The following is a 20,283-nucleotide window of genomic DNA, read 5'->3' as shown; positions in this document are numbered from 1 at the left end:
ATGAGTGTTGGGGGGGGGGGCGCTGGTGAGAATGGAAGCATAAGAATGACTTCCTGGTTTTTAACTTGCACCCCTGGGTGAAAGAATGTTGTCTTATGCTAAGAGGGCAAGCAGGAGTGGAAGCAGCTTTGTGGGGTAAGAAAGTTCGTTCAGCTCAGGACACGTTGAGCTAGAATTGCCTATTCCAGCTTGGAGCTGAAGATAAAAACTCAGACAGATGTTGTCAGCAGATATAAATGGTAATCTGAGCCACAGGAATGGATAGGAAGGGCCAGGAAATACAGCTTTTAGAGGATGCGTGGAGAAACAGAGGCCAACCAAGAGAGGTAGAAGGAAAGTCAGCAAACTCTCGGGTCACAGAGGCCAAATATCAGTAAATATTAAATACAAGCAATATTGACCAAGGTCAATAGCCACTTGCCTTCTGTCATCCCCACACAGGGCACAGCTTGTCGAAACACTCAGAACACTTCTGAGCCACACCTCTGCCCAATTTTCACTCATGAGAGAGCAAATAAACCCGACGCACCCGACACAGCAAGGCTGTGTTTGCACCGTTGATCGCAATTATTTGGGACATTTATTTGTTCTTCTTTTTTGGTATTTCAAAGTTTCAGTTAACGTGCAGAGCACAAGTGATTATTACAACAGCGAATCCTCCACACTAGCAAATGGTCAACCCATTGATACGAGAACCACGGGTTTGCCTAAATGATGGCGGAAGGTCTATATAATGACATTTCCTCCAAATGAGGCTGCCCAGGATCCAGTGACTCAGAGGTCCTGTGTGCTGATCTCCCTATCAACAGTCTGTGTGCATTGCACATGTGTTGGCAACTGACTGAGTTCGGACATTAGGCTAGCAAATTTGGGGTCACGGGACTTGTGGCCACATCTTGGCCTATTCCCTCAATATTTGCCCATTGTTCAACATTTTTCTCAAATTGGGATTCCAACACACATCTTTCCTTGACCATTTCAGTCTGTGGATGTTTCTCCTTCCTACAACCTTCTATCACATTTTGTCATTCACCTGGTTCTTCATAGCATTTGATTTGAGATTCCCTTTATTCTTGATCTTACTTCTCTGAGTTATTTGTTGTCATTTGGAAGGCTAGCAAAGGCCTTGACAACTTTTATTCATTCCCCTGGAAGCTCAGATGTACCTACATCCTTGGCATAGTTGTTACTAATAACTTGTCACTACTTACATAATTGTAATTAAAACAGAGATATTTATAATCATATATAAGCATAATTATGGCATGCTCAGAGTTTTAAAGTCAAAGGTCTTCCTACCCAGGACTGTTTTGTTTTGTGTTGTGTTGTGTTGTGTTGTGTTGTGTTGTTTCTGAAGCAATTCATTAATTATTGAGGAATAGAGGTGAGGAGATCATAGAATAGGCTAAGACCATGTCTAGGCTAGGTACCATACAAATGATTTACTTCTTTCATACATTTGAACGTTAAAAAAAAGGACTGAATCAAAGAATCATGTATTATAGAATGATAATGTGCCAGTCATCGATTTGTCACATCTCATCTGCAAATCTACCCTTCATTGCCCAGCATGTGGTACTGGGGTGGGAGCCTGAAAATATTTCTCTTTACCCGATGATGGCATGATGTTACGCTTTGTCAGTAGAGGGTTCTGGAAGGACACCGCAGGAGAGCGGTAGAAAGGGACTTCTCTTCCTGGTTCTGACATGCTTGCTTCTTTCTCGTGTGCCTTTCCTGCGGCAGGGGGCCAGGGGATGGGGCACATGCACCTCAAGCAAGTTTCCGTGCAACCCTCAATGGCAGCTTCTGTGGGCTTCCACAAGCTCCTTAGTGGGCTTCCCAGCAAGACCCACAGCACTCCCAAGGGCAGTTTCTCAACACATTTCTCTAGTGCCTCAGTGGGTGACTCCTTGCCTGCCTGCCCAGCCCGGTAACACCTCAAAGAATTTCTGTGCCATTCACTGGATTACAGCTACACGGTCCTCACATCAGCCTTGGGGATAGGGACTCTCCAACTTGTTCCTTCCTTGGATACTCTGTCTCAGCCCGAGGGCAAGCCTGAGGCCGCGCCCTCTAGGTGCTATTCTAATACTCTGCAGAGTTCACTTCACCCCCCAGTAACTAGTTCTCTGTTATTAGTGAATGATTCCATGTATTGAACTTCCCCTGTTCCAAGTACTGTGTGGTTTCTGTCTCCTAACTGGATCCCAAATCACACGGTAGAAGGAAAGGGAATCATTTTGTACAACCCCTTCACTTTATAGGTGATGAGATTGAGCCAGAAGTACAAGGAGGTGGACCAGAAAAATAAACGCCTCGCCCAAGTCACACAGCTAGGGAGCAGTAGCATCAGAGGTGGAGGTCACATGATGGTCAATGTAAGTCGTGACTTCACCAGACTAACCTGGCACAATAGATGGGCGTTGAGTGAATGGATTAATGGATTAAGGCTCCCAGAGCAATGCTTTGTTAGGGAAACTTGACCAATAGCTTGACTTCAGTCCACAGATGGTCAGGGAATTTGGGGTGATTTCTTGAGGGCATTTGCCCCTCCAGATTCCCGAGCCTCAAACATCCTTGGCCAGAAGGCCTATCTGTGTATCTCAGTGCCCACCCACTGACTTTCCAGATCACCCAGGACGCCTAAATATTCACCAGATGGTGGGAGCTTCCCTGGCCGGGTCCCAACCTAATTGCTTTGTGGTATCCTAGGGAAGACAGCTCTCTGTTGTGGGTGAAAACTAATGACAGTGAAGAAAGCCCCTCCAGAACTTCCCCCATCTCCCACCCGTGCTCACGAAATCCCCACAATCCACAAAGCAATGGTTTGGGTTCTGTAATTAACAGTCTGTCTTTTCCAAGGATGGTTTTGGCATTGTGGGTGCCAATACACAGACTCTTTGAAGCATTGGCCTGGGCCCAGGAGTTGCTTCTGATTTCTAATTAGGGCATGTTTAGATAGCAAGAGAAGAAAGGCCAGTCTAGCATTGTGATTAGAATAAGAAGGCGGGTGGGTTAGCCTCAGGCAGACTTGTTTTAGACAAGTAGTTCTGATAAGTTCAGTGAAAGGAAAGGGATTTTCAAGGTAGGAAGATAAAGTGGAAAGAACACTAGCTTTGAAGTCCAGCTCCTAGAGGTCAAGTCCCAGCTATGCTAGGAATTGGTTTTATGAACCTGGGCAAGTCACTTTTCCATTGGAGCCTTAATAGTCTCACCCATGGAAGTGAAGTCTCACCTACATGATTTCTGGATCCCAGCAATAACATTCTAAGAGATTCTAAGAGATTATAGGATTCAGGGGTTCCTGGAAGGAAATAGGAAAATGCCTCTCCTCTTCATCCACTGCTCCTTGCAAGAAATTGACTCCTGTGTGTTTCCGAGGAAGAGTTATTCTTTTGAAAAATGAGTTTCACTTTGTACCTGTCTAGGAAGAAATAACCCAAAGTACTTTTTGTATGCATTAATTCATTCAGTTCTTCTCTGAGCACCTTCCAGGGCTGAAGGAGGCAGCCAGGTCCTAATCATCTTTCAGTTCGCACTGAAACTCACTGCATGATTAATCCTATAACCTGTGGAGTTCAGCCATTAAAGAGTCACTTGCTCTCACAGCCTTAATTCACTAATTCATTAATGCATTCGTGGAGACATTTGCCATGTCTTTATAACTGTACTGTCAGATCTCAAGACTAAGAAGTGGATCTTATACTTTGTATCTCCCAGAGTCAAGTTCAGTGTCCTGCGTGTGGTTAGTGCTCAGTTGATGATCTTTAATTGACGGGTCTATTAGCACTGTGGATGTACAAAAGCATGTAAGGGGAAGTTCTTGTCCTCGGGAAGGATTCAGTCTAACTGTGGGATATAGTCCAGCCTGAAGAGTTGAGTGACCAGGCAAGCAGTGTCCCTTGGCGTGTGATTCTTTGTATATAAATGAAATAGGCCAACGGCTCCCAAACTGTGGACCTTGGTTCCCTTGTAATCTATGGGTTATATTAAGCATCACAAATCCTTATATCTGTAAGATGACTCAGACACAACTCAGAAGGTACATATACTTATTTTATAAATATATATTGTGACTACCAAATGCATAGCCACTTAAAAACAATTTCATGCTGTCTGTCCTTTGGTCTTCATGAATTTTTAAAATAGGTGCTCAAAGAACACTTATTGTCATGTGAGTGTGTAAACATTTTTTGAAATTAAAAAGGAGAGATTGTCATACCCAAATAGGATTGTTTAAACCACTGGCATAGACAGCCAAAATTTAGAAGACAACCTGAATTCTTTAGCGTGGTGGTTGGAGGCAGGGAGAGGGGGTGTCAAAAGATTTTTTTTTTTCCCTGAAAGAGATGGGATTTGAATCTAGCCTTGAATAATGATTAAGGGTGTTTTTTTTTTAATTTTTTAATGTTTATTTATTTTTGAGAGAGACAGAGCATGAGGGAGGGGTGGCAGAGAGAGAAGGAGACACAGAATCTGAAGCAAGTTCCAGGCTCTGAGCTGTCAGCACAGAACCCGTCGCAGGGCTCAAACTCACAGAACAGACTGAGAGATCATGACCTGAACCGAAGTTCGACGCTTAACCAACGGAGCCACCCAGGGGCCCCAATGATGATTAAGTTAATAACAGCAAGATCATATCTAAGGTTAAGTCTTAGATATCAATGTATGTGGAAAGGGAAAGGCCACAAGACTCATACCTACATGCTTTAATTCTCCCCGCGATAGGGCATTATTCTTCAAGAGCAGGTGCACAGATGAACTGGAACACAGGTAGATCCACACCTCCCATTAGTTAACTTACTTTAAGAGCATCCAGAAAATTAGCAAAGACCTGAGAAACCATTCACCCTCATAATGAATACCAGTCAGAAAAGCCTGAAACTTACATTATTAGAATTTTTTAAAGTGCACCTTCTAAGCACTGTAGACAACTGTGCAACATCAGCCACCCCCAAAACTTAGGAGGAAAGCATACGTATACAAGGAATCATGTAAACAAGGATTGTGCTGAAGTAGAGTGAATCGGAGAAATACAGTGAAAGACCGGAGAATCTTTAAGATCTCTTCCTTTCGGGCATGTTTCAGCCTTTTAGATAGAGGTTATGGTGGGCAGGGCACAGCCACCTGTCTCCAGGGAAGCTGGCTGCTGCCACTACTCAGCCCTCCGTTCTAGGAGAGATGGACAAGGGAGTCGCCCAGGGAGATGAGCAGAGGAAAAGCAGATGGTGGGTTCCCAAGTTAATCTGGAAAAAGTCCCCATTGGTTCTCCTTCCTATAGTCGTTTTGTAAAAGTTGTTTCTCTGCAAGAGGTGACACTTCATTCTTTCCCTTCCCGACCTTTCCCTTTAGGCTAAAATTTGCCAGTGAATCTGATTTCTCTCTTTGAACTTGGTTCGCTCACTTCGAAGTGCTGCCTCTTCACCCCTCCGCACTGCTGGGAGATCATGTAAGATGACCCAGCTCTTTTGGAAAGTATTTTGGCATGAAAGATCACAAGGCTTAAAAATATTCGGAGCTTTTTATCTTATAATCCCACTTCTAGAAATTGATCTTAAGGAAGCAGTTCTAAATGTCATTAAAGATTCAGGCATAGCGATGTCCATCATCAAGTTGTATAATTCACAATTGCAAAAAATCAGAAGCAACCTCCGAATAGGGGAATAGTGAAGTAAGCCATAGTTCCTTGAAACCATAAAATCCTGTGTTGGCAAATGGTCTTTAAAAGTTTGACGCAAAAACCTGAAGACTGCTTATTTTGCAGAATGGAAGGTGAAGAAATGAGGCACGAAACCGATGGCGTCATAGGATTTCAACTCTGTAGACCAAAAAAAAAAAAAAAAAAAGAATTGAAAAATACTGAAAAACTTGTATGCTTATCAGAATAAAAAAAATGACTGAAACATCAAGAAACAAGACTGGACAAAATATTAACAAGGAAACCGCTTAGTGATGGAAATAGAAATGTTATTTATTTTCTTTTTCATATTTTTCTGTATTTTCTAAATTACATATTACTTCTATAAGCTAAGGAAAAAAGAAACTTAAGAAAGCCCACAGTGCAGGAGACCCCAGCAGGAAGACTACGGTGGGGCTCCCACACCAACTCACCACCCCCACGGTGGCCCCACGCTCATTAGCAGCTCAGTGGCCTGAGCCCGGGGGTGGAAAGTGCTGTCCCCTGCTCGTCACTAAATTTAGACTACAGGTGGCAGGAAGGACACAGGAGGAAGGATAAAGATCCAAGGGGGTGGCTGGTTAGCAATTCTCAGGAACCTAAATCCGGGTTGCGCTGGTGAGTGGAAACACCACGTTCAAACATCACAGCCAGTCACTGCCACACTTCATCCTGAGGTGTGCAGGCGGGCTCACTTGTCCCCACAAGCATCACCAGCAAAAATCAGTCGAGAGAAGGCGACAACTGGACAGGTGACCCCACTAGAGACTTAGGAACGTCTCTGACACTTCCCTGGGCTGCTCCAAAAGCTGGCTGACTCTACCTGCTGGGAGGTCAGATTCCAGTAGATTCCAGGCTGGACAATACCTCGGGGAACACCTATGAGTTCTTCCCTCCAGTTCAAACATCTGGCATCGAGGTGAAGAGTGAGGGCTGTGGATTGAGCTCCATTTGTCTTCCAGCTCTTCCACCAACTGGCTGGGGGACCGTGGACAAGCTTGCTTGATCTGTGCCTCAGTTTCCCCATTAGCTTTGAGCATAGGACCTGGTATATAGTCGATGCTTGGTAAAAGGTATTGACTGAATGACAAGGAGTAAGATAGGGTCGGCCTCGCCAAGCAGGCCCGGGGAAGGGTCACAGGGTCTTCTCCCCTTTGTTTGTATTTTTAATTTTTATTTCTGAGAGAGAGAGAGAGAGAGAGAGAGAGCGAGCAGTGGAGGGACAGAGACAGAAGGAGACACAGAATCCGAAGCAGCCTCTGAGCCATCAGCACAGAGCCCGACATGAGGCTCGAACTCATGAACTGAGAGATCATGACCTGAGTTGAAGTCGGATGCCCAACCAACTGAGCCACCCAGGGGCCCCGGGGCTTCTCCCCTTTGGAAAGAGACATATAGTATGGTGTTGCCTGCCTTACTACACCCATACCCCACCTATGACAGGTGAATTCCCTTCTGCCCGTGTAGGCACTTTTCTGGCTTTCCTCTTGGTGGGCAGGCCCAAATTGACAATCCGGTCCACAGTTAGGGATCACTCAGTCTCGTCTCCAGTGTCGCCAGCTCAGTTTCATCCAGGATCTGTTCAAACACTTGTTAAAGAAATAGGGACGAAGTGGAGCTGGAAACATAGAAAAGACCTAGTCCTCATCCTCACCAAAGCTCCTGGTTCAACCAGGGGCGAGGGAGCTAACTGTGGCTCAACATGCTACGTGTAAAGGGGAAGCCTGAATCCAGGGCTCCCTGGGGGCCCCAGGTCTGGGGTTGGGGAGGCTGTCGGGATGGATGAGGCAAGTCTTCACCTATGCACTGATGCTACAGGAGTAACAGCTAGCCTGATGATCGCATGAGAGCTAAAGGGAGAGGAATGGGGGTCCCTCTGCAGAGGACTGGGGGAGCTGCTCCTTCTGAGAAAGGGAGGATCTGTCTGCTCTGGGGACAGAGTAAAGAGACGCAGGGGCAGAGACAGACAGGAGTCACTAAATGCGGGCAGGAGAGTGTGTGCGACAGGGGGAAGAGGGGCTGGAGCACCTGCCCAGGAGGCCAGTATGGGAGTTTCGGAGCTCACGGTGCACAGATGTTGCTTGTAAATCAAGACAGGGCTGAGGTTGGCCTCGGAGCTGTCATAGGATTAAACAGAGACATGCCGCGAGAGGGATCTTAGGTGCAGGGAGCAGAGGGCATCTCTGGGGAAGAAGCCCAGGACTCAAGAATTCGCAGGGAGAGTTTTGTTGGCTCAGGCAGAGAGGTGGTCAAGAGCTCGACTGGCAGGGAGCATGCGCGGTGGCGGGTTTGGGTTGGTGGGGCGGTGGGAACTGCTTTTCTCCATCGGTCTCACAATCTCGATTTCCTTTAGCATTGCTCCATCTTAGTCTCAACCATGATGTTCTTATATTATCCGTAAAAATGTGGAAAAGCCCCCCACCCCCGTTTCCCACCACCCCTACCCTACTATACTGCCTCTGGTCACACACTGCGGGGTCGAGGCTTAAGCCAAGTATAACTGGCCCACAAAGATGCAGGGGGCCCCAGGGGACCTTAACCATTAAAGGAAAAATAACAGCACATCAAGGCGTTCCCAAGGGGCCAGCCAAGAGATGCCGAAGCCCACGCAGACTTCTCCAAGGGTAGAGTGGGGTGGGAGAGCTTCCCTTGAGGGGGCCTGAGGGGAAAGATAAACAGAAAGGAAAAGCAGCATTCAGAGGAGAGGAGGAGAGAGGAGAGGCCACCCCCAAATGTGGCAAGAACGTCTGAGTGGCCTGCAGGATGGGACCGTTCATTGAGACCTCTCAGTCATACTGAATCTCTCCATGTCCTCCAAACCCACACAGTCTGTGGTACCGTAGTGGTTCCCTTTCAACCACTAAAGTAGAGGTCGGGCCACATGAAGAGCCAGCTGCAGTGACTGGGCCACACTGGGAATTCAAGCAGAGGAGGGCACATGTAGTTGGCTTAATGCCTGGATGGGCTTTGTGGATGCAGGGGCTGGCGTGCCCGTGTGTGTGTGTGCGTGTGTGCATGCGTGTGTAAAATGGAGCTTGCCCGCCAGCAGATCAGGCCCACCAGCAGCAACTGCCCCGGCAGTTGGGGATTAGGGGGCTTCCTGCGAGGCCGGTGCAGCTAATTTAAGTCATCTGTCTGCTGAAACTTAGTTAAAATGAAGTTTTAGTAGGATTCTTCCTGTGGGCTCTGTGGTTAAACAGAAATTCCTTTGAAATGATGTCTGAAGAGTGAGTCAAAACAAGGCCGAAAGCTAGGGATGAGTAACTCCAGGCCGGAGCCTGAGCTGGGTGGAGAGGATATTTACGAGGAGCACACAGGCCAGAGCGGCTTCGAGATGCTCTCCAGCTCTGGACCCAGGGCGTGGCCTCTGCTCCCTCCCCATCCCACTGCTGTTCCTCGTCCTACAGAATTCTGGGGGTGGGGCTGAACCTCAGTAATCACAGTCAAGCCCCTCTCTTTGCCAAAAAAAAAAAAAAAGTTTCTTTCATTGCTTTGTCTTTCTAAAAAGCACCTTTGCTCATTATAGAAAATTAGACAATACAGACAAGCAAGAGGAAAACAGTATGGCCAAATACCCGTAATCTCACTTACTTTAAACAACCACTGGCAAAAGCATGATAGATCATTAAAATAGCCCTCTAGGTAAAGCGCATAAATTCTTAAGGCTTTTTCTGGAAACATTCCCAGAAGTCAAATTTGGATTCTACAATCTGGATAATACTTTACACTATTAGCACCATATTAGATCATTAGAAGACCCTCCTAGGTAAAAATATATATTGGTGTTATTATATATAGTATAATGCAGAATAGAATATATGCTTCATATAAGATGTATAACAAATGTTATACTATGTATGATAAGTTATATGTAATATATATTTCATATACACATACAGATGTACCTTTTTTAAATAGAAATGAATTCATCCTATATAAACCATTTTTTGGTGATATTTTCCCCTTTTACCTAATATTTTCTGCTCTGTAGATATGTTTCTTAACATCATTTTAATGCCTTTGTATAATCCTACTACCTAAACTACTAACCTTATTTAACCAGTCCCCTGCTGCTGGACACTTAGGTTATTCCAACTTTTTCTCTATTAATAGCAGTGCTGTAATGAACATTCATGCCGCTAAATATTTGCATTAATCCTCAATGCTTTTTTTGGTGGGGGGGTGAATACATTCCCAGACATCAAATTGCTCACAGCTTCTCGATTTTCATAGGCTAGGAAAATGAAACCCAGAGATTGGCCTAAGGAACTAGAAGAATAATAAAAGGCGGTAGGACAGGGGAATGGACGGCCCACGAACCAGAGCCCAGGCCTGCTGGTTCCAGATGCAGCACTCTTTGCGCTATACAAGATGAGGAAGGAACTCTCCAGATTCCTCAGACAGTTGGCAACATCAGCTGGGAGAATGGAGGCCACAATGGTGATACGATGTCTTGTAAAACCAGGGGCTCTTAATTCAAAGTCACTTATGGGAGTCACTCACTTTCTAGAGCCTCAGGTCCGGCTACTCTTGACATGTGTGTGGTGTGCATCAGACCTTGGCAGTATTTACCTACCTTCAGCTTTGACACTCCACTCTCTACCTTCTTTCTTTCCAGCTGGCCACAGGTGAATTGGGACATGTGTCTTTCAATTCTACAGGAATTTCCTGGCCCATTATTATGCGATATCTACTTCTCACTTAACATCTCTGGCCTGACAGTATTTGGAGAACAATCCTAAGGCCTCAGAACAGAAACACAGATCGTCCTGTTTATTAGAAAGTAGGGCAAAGTTCCTGCCACCCATGGCTCCCCCACCACACATTAGTAATACAACATAAACTGAACCACCCAGCGGCTGAATCTGTAAAGTAGCAATCTTCCTCCAAGGAAGAAGATGGCTGGGTGGAGAAGAGGTCCTGGGGCGGGCAACAGCTTCCTAGAGGACTGCAAATGGGGGTGTAGAGGAAAGGAGAGGTTATGCAGTGAAGTCAAAAGAACATTGGCCTTTGAGTGAGGCTACTGGGATCCAGTGCTTCCCATGTGCTGTGTGGCTTCAAGGAAGTTGCTTTCTACCCTGGTCTCGTTTATTCATCAGTTAACCAGGGCACCAGACCAGTTCAGCCTTACTGTTCCTTTCTGCTTTAGCTGCTCTGCCGTTTTCCTCACTCCTTTGGGGCATTGGTTCAGCAGCATACTTCAGAGCATTCCTTTTTGCGACTTTTGACAGTCTTTTTGTGTTTTCTGAATCTTATAGATGAATCACCAGTCATTGATCCTATGCTGATGCCGTGGAAAAAAGTCTAATGCCAGTGGTGTTCTAACGCCAGTGTCAAAGCCCTGGAGGTATCCTTCCCATAGCAGCAAGATCTTTTTTAATAATTGACCACACCCTTTGTATTCGAAGCCTAGCACAAGGGCTCCGGGAGCTAGAATGTCCACCTCACATGTACCTCAATGCTTTCTTTCTGCCTCCTTCCTACAAAGCTTTTGGGTCACCAGAGTTGGTAGAGTCTGTCACGCCAGCCTGATCAAGCGGTAGTGCCTTCCTCAAGGGTTTTACTACACAGGACTCTAACCTTCCATCGTCAACCAGAAAGACCGCCATGTCTGCCACACAGAGGAATGGGGGCAGGCTGTGACGTCACCATTTCTCACTCTCCCTGACCTACATACACCATGAGAATGTGGATACTTCTCCAGTCCCAGCTTTCCAAAAGGTTCCTATGCTCCAGGGTTCGTGGTAAAGAAAAGCCGCTCTCTCAAGGAAGATGAGCTTGGAGAGGAGGTGACATGTGTTGTCCAAGCAATATCTCATCCCAAGCCTTCTAGCAGCACGTCGTCTCCTACCTCTACCATTCCTCCAATGGCTTCCAATGGCTCCTCCTCCAAGCCTTCTTCGACGTTCATTTTGAATTTCTCTTGAATCACATTTTGTTTTGAGGAGGTGGGGAGGGGGGCAGTCACAGTGAAATTGGCTCTGGGCCTCTGTTTTCCAGCAGGAGGACGCTGGCTGGATTCTCTATGGGCTGGGAGTTGGAACTTCAAAAAGAATTCACCATCTTCTCCCGGCAACAGAAGATGTAGGAGCCAGGACCTGGAGGACATGTTTGATGTTTTCCCCTCATTCTTTCTTCGTGGACGCAAAGTACAGCGAGTTTACAGTGGCGATGAGTAAGTAAGGTATCAAGTGGAAAACCCCAGAAGGGTTTTTAAAACAGGCTTCCTAGAGCTGAGGAGAGCATACAGCTCTATTCATGACGGTGTGACCTTCTGGACAAGCTGAGATCTGGAATGGGAAACCGGAGCTCCGCCTCCAGCCTTGTCCCTCACGGGGAAAGTCACTTCCCCCTCTCTGGGCCTCGGTTTCCCTCCCTGCCCACCTCAAAGGGTTTGGGGGAAGAGGGGATGAGAGAAAGGATGTGAACGGGCTTTGAAAAGAAGGCTCAAGAGCTGTGTAAATGGAAGGGGTGACTGTTTGTTTTCACAAGTGGAGTTGTCTCTTTGCCATTGCCACTGGAGAGGCTGTTCGGGCCGTAAGTATTTGACCTCTGAGCTTTGCTCAGACTGGAGCAGCTGTGGGTGGCAGGAATGCAGGGAGGGAGAAAATATCAGAGTCAGCCAGCATGGGCCTCAGTCTCAGAGTTGGCCTGGCTTCTAGAGGGGAAAAAAAATCTCAAGTAGCTCTTTGTGGTCATGAAGAATACACTTATGTGATTGTTTTTAAGTATTTCAGACTCTGAAAAAAAGCTTTAAGGAACCCATCGCAATGGACAACAGTAGAGTTACTCATTCAACTTCGCGGGAACAAATCCACGTGAAATGGAGAATGGAAGAAATTAGCTAAATAATTCAATCCCATCTTCAGTCTAGCATGCAGGTGCACACACACACGCGCGCGCGCACACACACACACACACACACACACACACACACATGGATTATTTCACCCACATTGATTCAGAGTGTGGTTTTAATTCTTGCCCCTTTCAATCGGGTTAGAACCTTTCCAGTCTTCAAAGTTCTTCTCAATCCTTTGTCATTTTATACTCAGTGCCCAGCACAGTTCCTGGCTCATAGTAGGCACTCAGTAAGTTTCTGATCAATGACATACCGCGTGATCTGGAGTATACTCTTACCGACACGGCCTCCAATGAACCACAAGTCTCTGAATCCATGTGGAGCCCTCTCCACACTGACTCTGGGCTTAATTTGCTTGCCTGGAGAGATTTTAGTAAATGCAATACAAACAGGCACGTGAACGGCACATTGGAACATCACACTTGTGAAGAAGCCTGGGCCAGCCTGCAGGGGACACGTGGCCAAGTCAACAGCCAGCTTCACTACTGCTAGCCATGTGAGTAAGGCTGTTTTAGACCCTCCAGTCCCCATCAAGCTGCCAGATGACTGCAACCAGACAAAATCAGCAGAACGGCCCAGTTGAGCTCAGTTCAAGTGCTGACCCATAAAATCATGAGAAAATATATTGTAGTTTTAAGCCCGTGAATTTTGGGTTGGCGTGTCATACAAAGACAATTGAGACGGCACTTTTTTTTAAAAAGTGCATGGATAGATACCTTTAGACTGGAAATGACAAATATGTAACATCTCATCTAACACATTTAATGGATTGGTACTGTCTTCCTGGAGGGCCATGTGGAGGGGAACTTGAAGTCCCAGTTACTAGAAGAGAAAGCCATGATTCATTAGTAATGGGTGCAAAGAACGCGGATGGGAATAGTGGCAATATGCCTGCCTTATTTTTGCCATCTTTGTTCCCTTTTATCAATCAGGGGCCAGCGAACAAGGAAAGAATTATCAAAGTGAAATGCTGAGTGGGCCATTTGGTAAGGAGATTTTCCACTGAGTTAGGGCACAGCTCCCAGGGACAGTGATTATGAAGGTAGAACTCCTTGAGTGAACTCAAGCAGACGTTATTTATGTCACTGGAGAACACAATTCCATGACTGCAGAAACCCACAATTTGGAGCTCTGGTTGATTTCCCAGGTTTGCTAGGGGGCAGTGTCCAAGTGGCTTTACTCTGCCCACAGATCTGGTCATCAGCTTCATAGGTACAGAAACTCGGTGTTTTTGGTGCATCCAGAGGTGGTCGGGCTCTTGGGAACAGCCCTACAAGAATCACCTTCATGCGATTCCGTCAGCAAAATAAAATGCAAGGACTTTCCAAAGACACAACAACCTTATTGGCTCGCCAGACTCAGTTAGTCATCAGAAAAGCTCCGTCCCACAAAGAAGATGGAATGAGAAGAAAGGAAGTGGGAAGGTTCGGAGGGAATATTTCACACGAGTCAGTAAAGGCGGATAAAATATCTCTGTCTGACGAGAGTACCCTCTCTGTAGCAGTGGGAAACCATGAACCTCAGGTCCAGTGTCTCTCTCCCTTGAGAATAATTGGAAGCACACTGACCAGTTGTAGACATTGACTTATCTTCTGACGTCTCTGCAGACCCCATTCCTTCTGGAAGATATGCTTCTTCGGACACATTAACATAATTGATTAAGCCATTGCCATTTTTTTGGTTCAGCAGCACCATCTGAAGATCCCACCTTCTTTAGAGTTTGCCTGCCCAAGCTCCTGACTATCCATTATCACCTTGATTTATAAGGCATCTTTCCCCTTCCAAGATTTCTACATAACGCATGGATTTTGTCCCATCTACCCATCCATCCGTCCATGCATCATTTCATCTACTTATTCTATAAAGCACATGCACTCAGTTGGTCTGGGGGGCCACAAAGAGGAATAAACATGGACCCTGCCTTTGAGGAGCCTCCAAGGTGAGAAAGGAGATGGGAGTTGAGGTGAAGACTCGTCCTAGATAAGCCCAGGAAAGACAGGAGGATACTGTAACTAAGACTGAGCAGCAGTGATAGGGAAGAAGGGGCAGATACCAGTGTTACGGAGAGAAAATGAACAGTGATTGCCCAGTGGGCAGGCAGTGAGAAAGAGGGAAGAGACCAGAGCAATAAAAATGGTTGTAAACCACTAAGTATTCATTAGTATCATCATTATGACCATTAATAGCTGGCATTTATTGAGAACTTTCACCATGCCAGGGACTCTTCTGAGCCCTTTATATGCACAAATTCACGTAATCCTCAACACCAAGTAAGGTAGTTACCATCATTATGTCCAGATTTCAGATGAGGAACTATAGGAGGAAGATCCACAGAACAGTTCTAGAAATGTGTCATTTGGCATGCCTGGGACCGTCCCAATGGAGAGCTCCAGCAGGGAGTGTAATGGCGGGAGGCCAATGAGAGCATCTGTGCTAGAAACATCAACTGAGACACCATCTGCGCCTACACGTGGTGGTAGGAGCCACAGGTCTGGTATGGCAGGTTGAGGACAGGGACAAGGTCAGGACCCAGGAGAAGACCCAAGGCTCCTCACTAGGGGGCCTTGAGTATGGAAATGAATGATTAAACAGTTAGGCTATCTCTCTACCTTGGTGCTGCCCGTGGAGGTGGCAGCCATGTCTTACTGGGCATCATGTCTGCCCTCAGATCTCTGGTGAATCCCAAGATCAGTAAAAACAGAACGGGGAAGCTCACCCAGCACCGGTCAGACCAATATGTCCAAGTTGAGGGCAAACGGCACAAATCAGAGGGCCCAGCCCGATCTTGATGTCCAACACTGGTTACGGGAGCAGTAAGAAAACCAAGCACGGGCTGGCCGGTGGCTTCTGGAAGTTTCTAGTCCACAACGTCAAGGAGCTCGAAGTGCTGCAGGTGTGCTACAAATCTCACCGTGCACAGATTGTTCACGATGTCTCCTCCAAGGAGCCATGAGCAGCCCAGCCGGCTGCCGGAGTCACCAGTCCCAATGCCAGGCTGCACAGCAAAGGAGACGAATAGAGAGACAGCTCATGCACCCACTGCATTTGTGTTAATAAAACCACAACACCCCCAAAACTTTTTTTTAAAAGTTAGGATACGCACCAGAACAGGAGGTGTCAAAGCAGCAGGGCGAGCCAAAGGTTTCAAAAAGGAGGCAATGTTCCAGCGACTTCAATCCCACCCGAGAGAGAGCACACAAACGTGTATGAGAAGCAGCCACTGAATTAGACATTCAGGCAGTTTGACAGCTAGTGACGTCGAGAAGCACAGTTTTAGAGGCATACACACCATCTCCCAACACGTCTGGATCAGTGGTTCTCAGATTCTGGTGCAGACTTTCCTGGCAGTTTATTAAAATTCAGATTCCTGGTGGCAGTTTATTAAAATTCAGATTCCTGGGACTAGCTCCGGAGATTTGGATTCATAAGGCTTGGGTCAGGGTCCAGGAGCCTAAATTTTTAAACACCAACCCCCCACCCCCACCCCGGTCCCTGGTGTGATTCTGATGCGGTTGTTTCCAAAACTATACTTTGATTGATAAGCACTGCCCTGAAGACATAAGCATCCTTTCCCCACCTGCCCCAGGTTCCGGTTTCCTGTTAAATGATCCACAGGCTCCCTGCGGGAGATCAACACTGTGAGTGGCCAGCCTTCCCGGTTCATGCCTTCCCACGGAGGCCTTGCTTCCCGGGCCCTAGTGGTGGGATTACGTCTCAGGACTACAGTTAGCAAAGCGTTCATCGTACCACAGACACACGTGCACATTCTGTGCATATGCAAAATAGGAGAGAAAGCATTTATCCCAGAGATGAACACTTAGAAGCAGATAGATATAAATACAAGTGACTGATCCAATCGAGACAGAGGAGGAGCCTAGAATAATGCAAAAGGAGGCAGATTAGCACTGGGTGTTGTATGGAAACCAATCTGACAATAAATTTCATATATTAAAAAAAAAAAAAGGAGGCAGATTTGCTCAATTGAGTCAAATACCACCAAAGAGAGCCTGTAAAAGAGGTTCTTAACAGTCAAGTGCATGATATTTACTCTAAGGGAGTACCCCCTAACTTTTTAATCATTCATTTCCATACTCCCTACCGGGCTCCTTTTCCTTCAAATGCCCCCAAGTGCAAAAGGAACACAGACGAAGGACTAACAAATTCTACTCGGAGAAGAAGCTGGTGAAGGCATCCCCAAGGAGGTAGCACGGAGTCCTTCCCCAGTAAGAACTCCCAAGGCAGAGAAAGGGAAAGGGATCTGAAGGCAGAGGAAAAGCAAGTATAAGAGCAGGGGGTGGGTGGGGGGAGGCACAAAGGAGCAGGGTGTTTCCAGGAAGCCTAGGAAGCTTGGCTGGAAGAGAGGAAGTAGGGCTGGAGGGAGGGAGAGGCAGAGAGTCAGATAGAATAAGCACCCTTGAAAAGCTAGGGTCTTGGAGGTTCTTCCTCGCATGCTAAGGATTTTAGAGCCAATCTCAGCGGAAACGGAGAGTCCCTGCGGTTTCTAAGTGGGAGCCGCATCTTTTGCTTTAGGGAGCTGGGGATCCCACGCCGGGGAGGCGGGCCGACTCCTTCCCTTCCACCCGCCACGGGCATCCAGTGGAAGAGAAATCTCCAGCACAGCCAGGCTCGGGAATCCACAGGGTAGTTGCAGGCACAGCTTTTGAGTCTGTTTCTTCTCCCCGAAGCCTCTCATTTAGGAAGTAAACCGCAGGGAACGCGGAGGGAGAGAAAGGGGGGGGAGAAATAACACTCAAGTCCAATTCCTCAAGTGGAAAAAAGGAAGGGTGACGCCCTTCCTGTCTAAACATGGGTGGAAAATAATCACCAAAAATGAAGTTTGGTTTTGCAGGGTGGGCGAGGGGAGGAGAACCAAAAATGACCGAAGAACAACAAAGCAGAAAAAACAAGCAGGGGAGGAAGGAGTATAAAAACAGGAAGGCCCCAGGGGCAGATTCTCTGCAGGGCGTGGGGCTGGGGAAGGGAACGCTGGCCTGGCGTGCAGGCCTTTCCCCGTAGCCTTGGGCACTAGAACCGTCCAGGACGTGCATGGGGTCAATGCCAGACACACCTGGAAAAGTTCAAAAACCGTTTCTGGATGGGATGGGGGAGGAGTAGCTTCCAGGCTGCCCAAGGGGGCCCCGGGGGTGAAATAGGAGGCAGCCGCTAAATTCAAGTCAGAAACCGAGTCCTGGGTGCGGGCCTATGTGACTTTGGGCAAAGGGCCTCTACCTTCCTGGGCCTGTTTCCGCATCCGGGATGTCGTGTGGTTGGCCAGGCCTCTGTGCATGGGTGGCCAAGGGACACGTTGAAATCCAGCTGTGCACTCTGGCGTGAGCGGTGACCGCGAAGACAGAGCGTTTTATTTCTCTAAATTTATGCCAAAGGATTGTTCCACCGGCCAAACCAGAGGCCACAGGGCTGGAACCGCTTAGGTCACCTTTTTTCTCTTCTCTGGGGACTTCAGGACCTAATGGGGGCCCTGGGTGCAGTGCGCTAGGCTGGGAAAATCTACTGAGCCCCGACTCCCCCTGCTCGCCAGGGAGGGTGTCCCATGCCGTGCTTAGGAACTTGGACTTCAGTGTGAAAGAAACAGAAAGCCAGATTTGCTGGAGCCCACCCGCCTCCCCCTCGTACTTCTCCTGGCCCTGCTCAATGTCACCTATCTCCCAACACAGCAGGCTGCCTCGGCCACCTCGGGGGTGAGCACTGAGTTTGGGCGTGACCATTACTGTGCCCCACTCTGATGGGAGGAGCTAAAACAGCCCCGGCACCCACGTCCAACCTGACCTGGACGCGCCGGGGCTGGCCCCAGAGCTGCCCAGAGGGCCCGGGTTCACAGCCCAGACGTGTGAAGGAGTTAGTGCCCACGGGGTGGGTTTTGACCAGTGAGAGACCTGAGACAGAGAGGAAGCAACAGAGAGACCCCTGAGTCTCCTCCCCAAGATGGTTCCCAGGCGCGGGCGTTTATGTGGTGTTCCCAGAAACATCCAGCATGGCCACACGATCCTTCCTTACTCGTGGGGCCGCAACCCCACAGAAGAGACCATTTTGTGTTCGCTTTTGCTTTCTCTCCACCTCACGTCCCCTTTCTTTCAGTGTCTCTGCCCTGGGATTACCCTCCCCTCCCCGTAGAGCCTTGGCACATAAGCTTTGCCTCTTGCTTTTTAGGGAAAATGGGCGAAGGCAGAGGGCTCGATGGCTCGTACTGGCCATCTTGCTGACCGTGGCAAGTGAGGGCTGGCCACATTAGCCACGTGACTTTTCTCACTTGGGTGCGTTGGAACGAAGTTTTACTTGTCACACACGTTTGGGCCGCAGAGTCCAGAGGGCATGGGGTCAGTCAGGCCCGGGGCTCGAGTCCTGGCTCTGTCTCCCGTGCTAGTTTACATGCATGAACTTGGACGACCGAAGACCTCACCTTGCCTAGTCTTGGTTTCGTCTTCTGTGAGGAAGATGGAGACAATAAAACTTACTTCACGGACTTGGTGATGATTCAATGGTGACATGATGTTTGTTGAATAGTCAGCCGACTGCTGGACGCATGGGATGAGCGCAGACAATGCTGTTTCTGTTGTAACGATTAGGAAAATTGAAGAGTAGGCATCCAGGAGGCCTTTGAGTCAGCGCCCTGCCACAGCAACTCAGACAGGGACAGACGAGGCCTGCAGGAGGGGTGTGGCCTTGGTGGCCGAGGCCAGCCTGGAAGATTTCCCAGACTAGATTCTGAGCATGGGGACTCTGTTGTTTGACCCCTAATGTTCTTCCTGGTCACCCATTTCATCTACAGGCTGCACATGCCCATCAGCCGCCTACTCTGACCTTGGCCTGGAACGTGTCTACCTCTCACCCTTGAGCGCCTTATCCGCTGCTGTTCCTGCCCCCATCTGACCCTCAGAAAGGACAGGCTTCTTGCCGGGCACATTTCCACTCTGGCCTTGGTCTTGGAGACCAGAGGCATGATTTGGCGGGAGGTGAGGTCCGCGGCAACCTAGGACAGAGGCTCTCACTGCCAACGGCCTCAGCAGTCTGCGGAAGCCTCTGATGCCAGCTCCAATGTCAGCCGCTGGACCTCGGGGACATTGCCACATTCACACAGCAGCGCTATTGCCCGGGGCCCTGTGTTCACAATTCCCGTCCCGCTTCTGAGTGGTAACAGACTGCAGGTGGGGCAGGGTGGGGAGAAGAGAGGGGGCTTCGACCCCCTCCTCATCCCCCTGTGTCTCTACACCTGACCCACATCTGAAGCTGAGCACCTTAGCTTCGAGGGAACTGAGGCAGGCTGGAGGATGTGCCCACAGTCTTACGGGAGGATTTTGTTTTGTCCTGTTTCACTTGTCGATGATGAGGGAGCCTGCACATGGAAAAAGCCAGAAAGAGCAATGAAAGTTAGTGGAGTGCTCAGCCCTGGCCTCTCTTTCCTAGATGCCCCAAGCACACAGATGTCAACCAAGCGGCCTGGCCTTTTAGGAGAGAGATTAGCCATGTATTTCTCTCTCTCTCTCTCTCTCTTTTAAATTAATTAACTTATTTTGAAAGAAAGAGTGCATGCGCACGTACGAGCAGGGGAGAGGCAGAGAGAGAGGGAGAGAGAATCCCAAGCAAGCTTCGCACGGTCAGCGCAGAGCCCAGTGCGGGGCTCAAACTCACAAACCCTGCGATCATGACCCGAGCGGAAACCAAGAGTCCGATGCTTAACTGACGGAGGCACCCAGGCACCCCTCACTTTTTTTTTTTTTAACACCAC

The 20,283-nt window shown here is 48.0% G+C and overlaps 1 long non-coding RNA gene across 5 annotated transcripts in view; it reads left to right on the top strand.

The window, feature by feature from the left end:
- LOC106974198 (uncharacterized) overlaps positions 1-13,910 on the top strand; it is a 31,075-nt gene extending 17,165 nt beyond the window's left edge. Inside the window, exons 5-7 of one of the 5 annotated variants that reach the window (XR_008299062.1) lie at positions 10,936-11,024; positions 11,678-11,852; positions 12,407-13,910. This is a non-coding gene — a long non-coding RNA (uncharacterized LOC106974198). Of the gene's footprint in view, positions 1-10,935; positions 11,025-11,677 lie in introns of all 5 variants that reach the window. The other 4 variants (XR_008299061.1, XR_008299060.1, XR_003423190.2 and 1 more) reach the window with 4 other exon arrangements.
- Positions 13,911-20,283: the final 6,373 nt, after the last annotated feature.

Source organism: Acinonyx jubatus, chromosome B3, assembly GCF_027475565.1.
Source record: "Acinonyx jubatus isolate Ajub_Pintada_27869175 chromosome B3, VMU_Ajub_asm_v1.0, whole genome shotgun sequence".
Classification (NCBI taxonomy): domain Eukaryota; kingdom Metazoa; phylum Chordata; class Mammalia; order Carnivora; family Felidae; genus Acinonyx; species Acinonyx jubatus.
The sequence above is the reverse complement of the archived record's forward strand: the minus strand, read 5'-3'. Positions and strand labels throughout refer to the sequence as shown.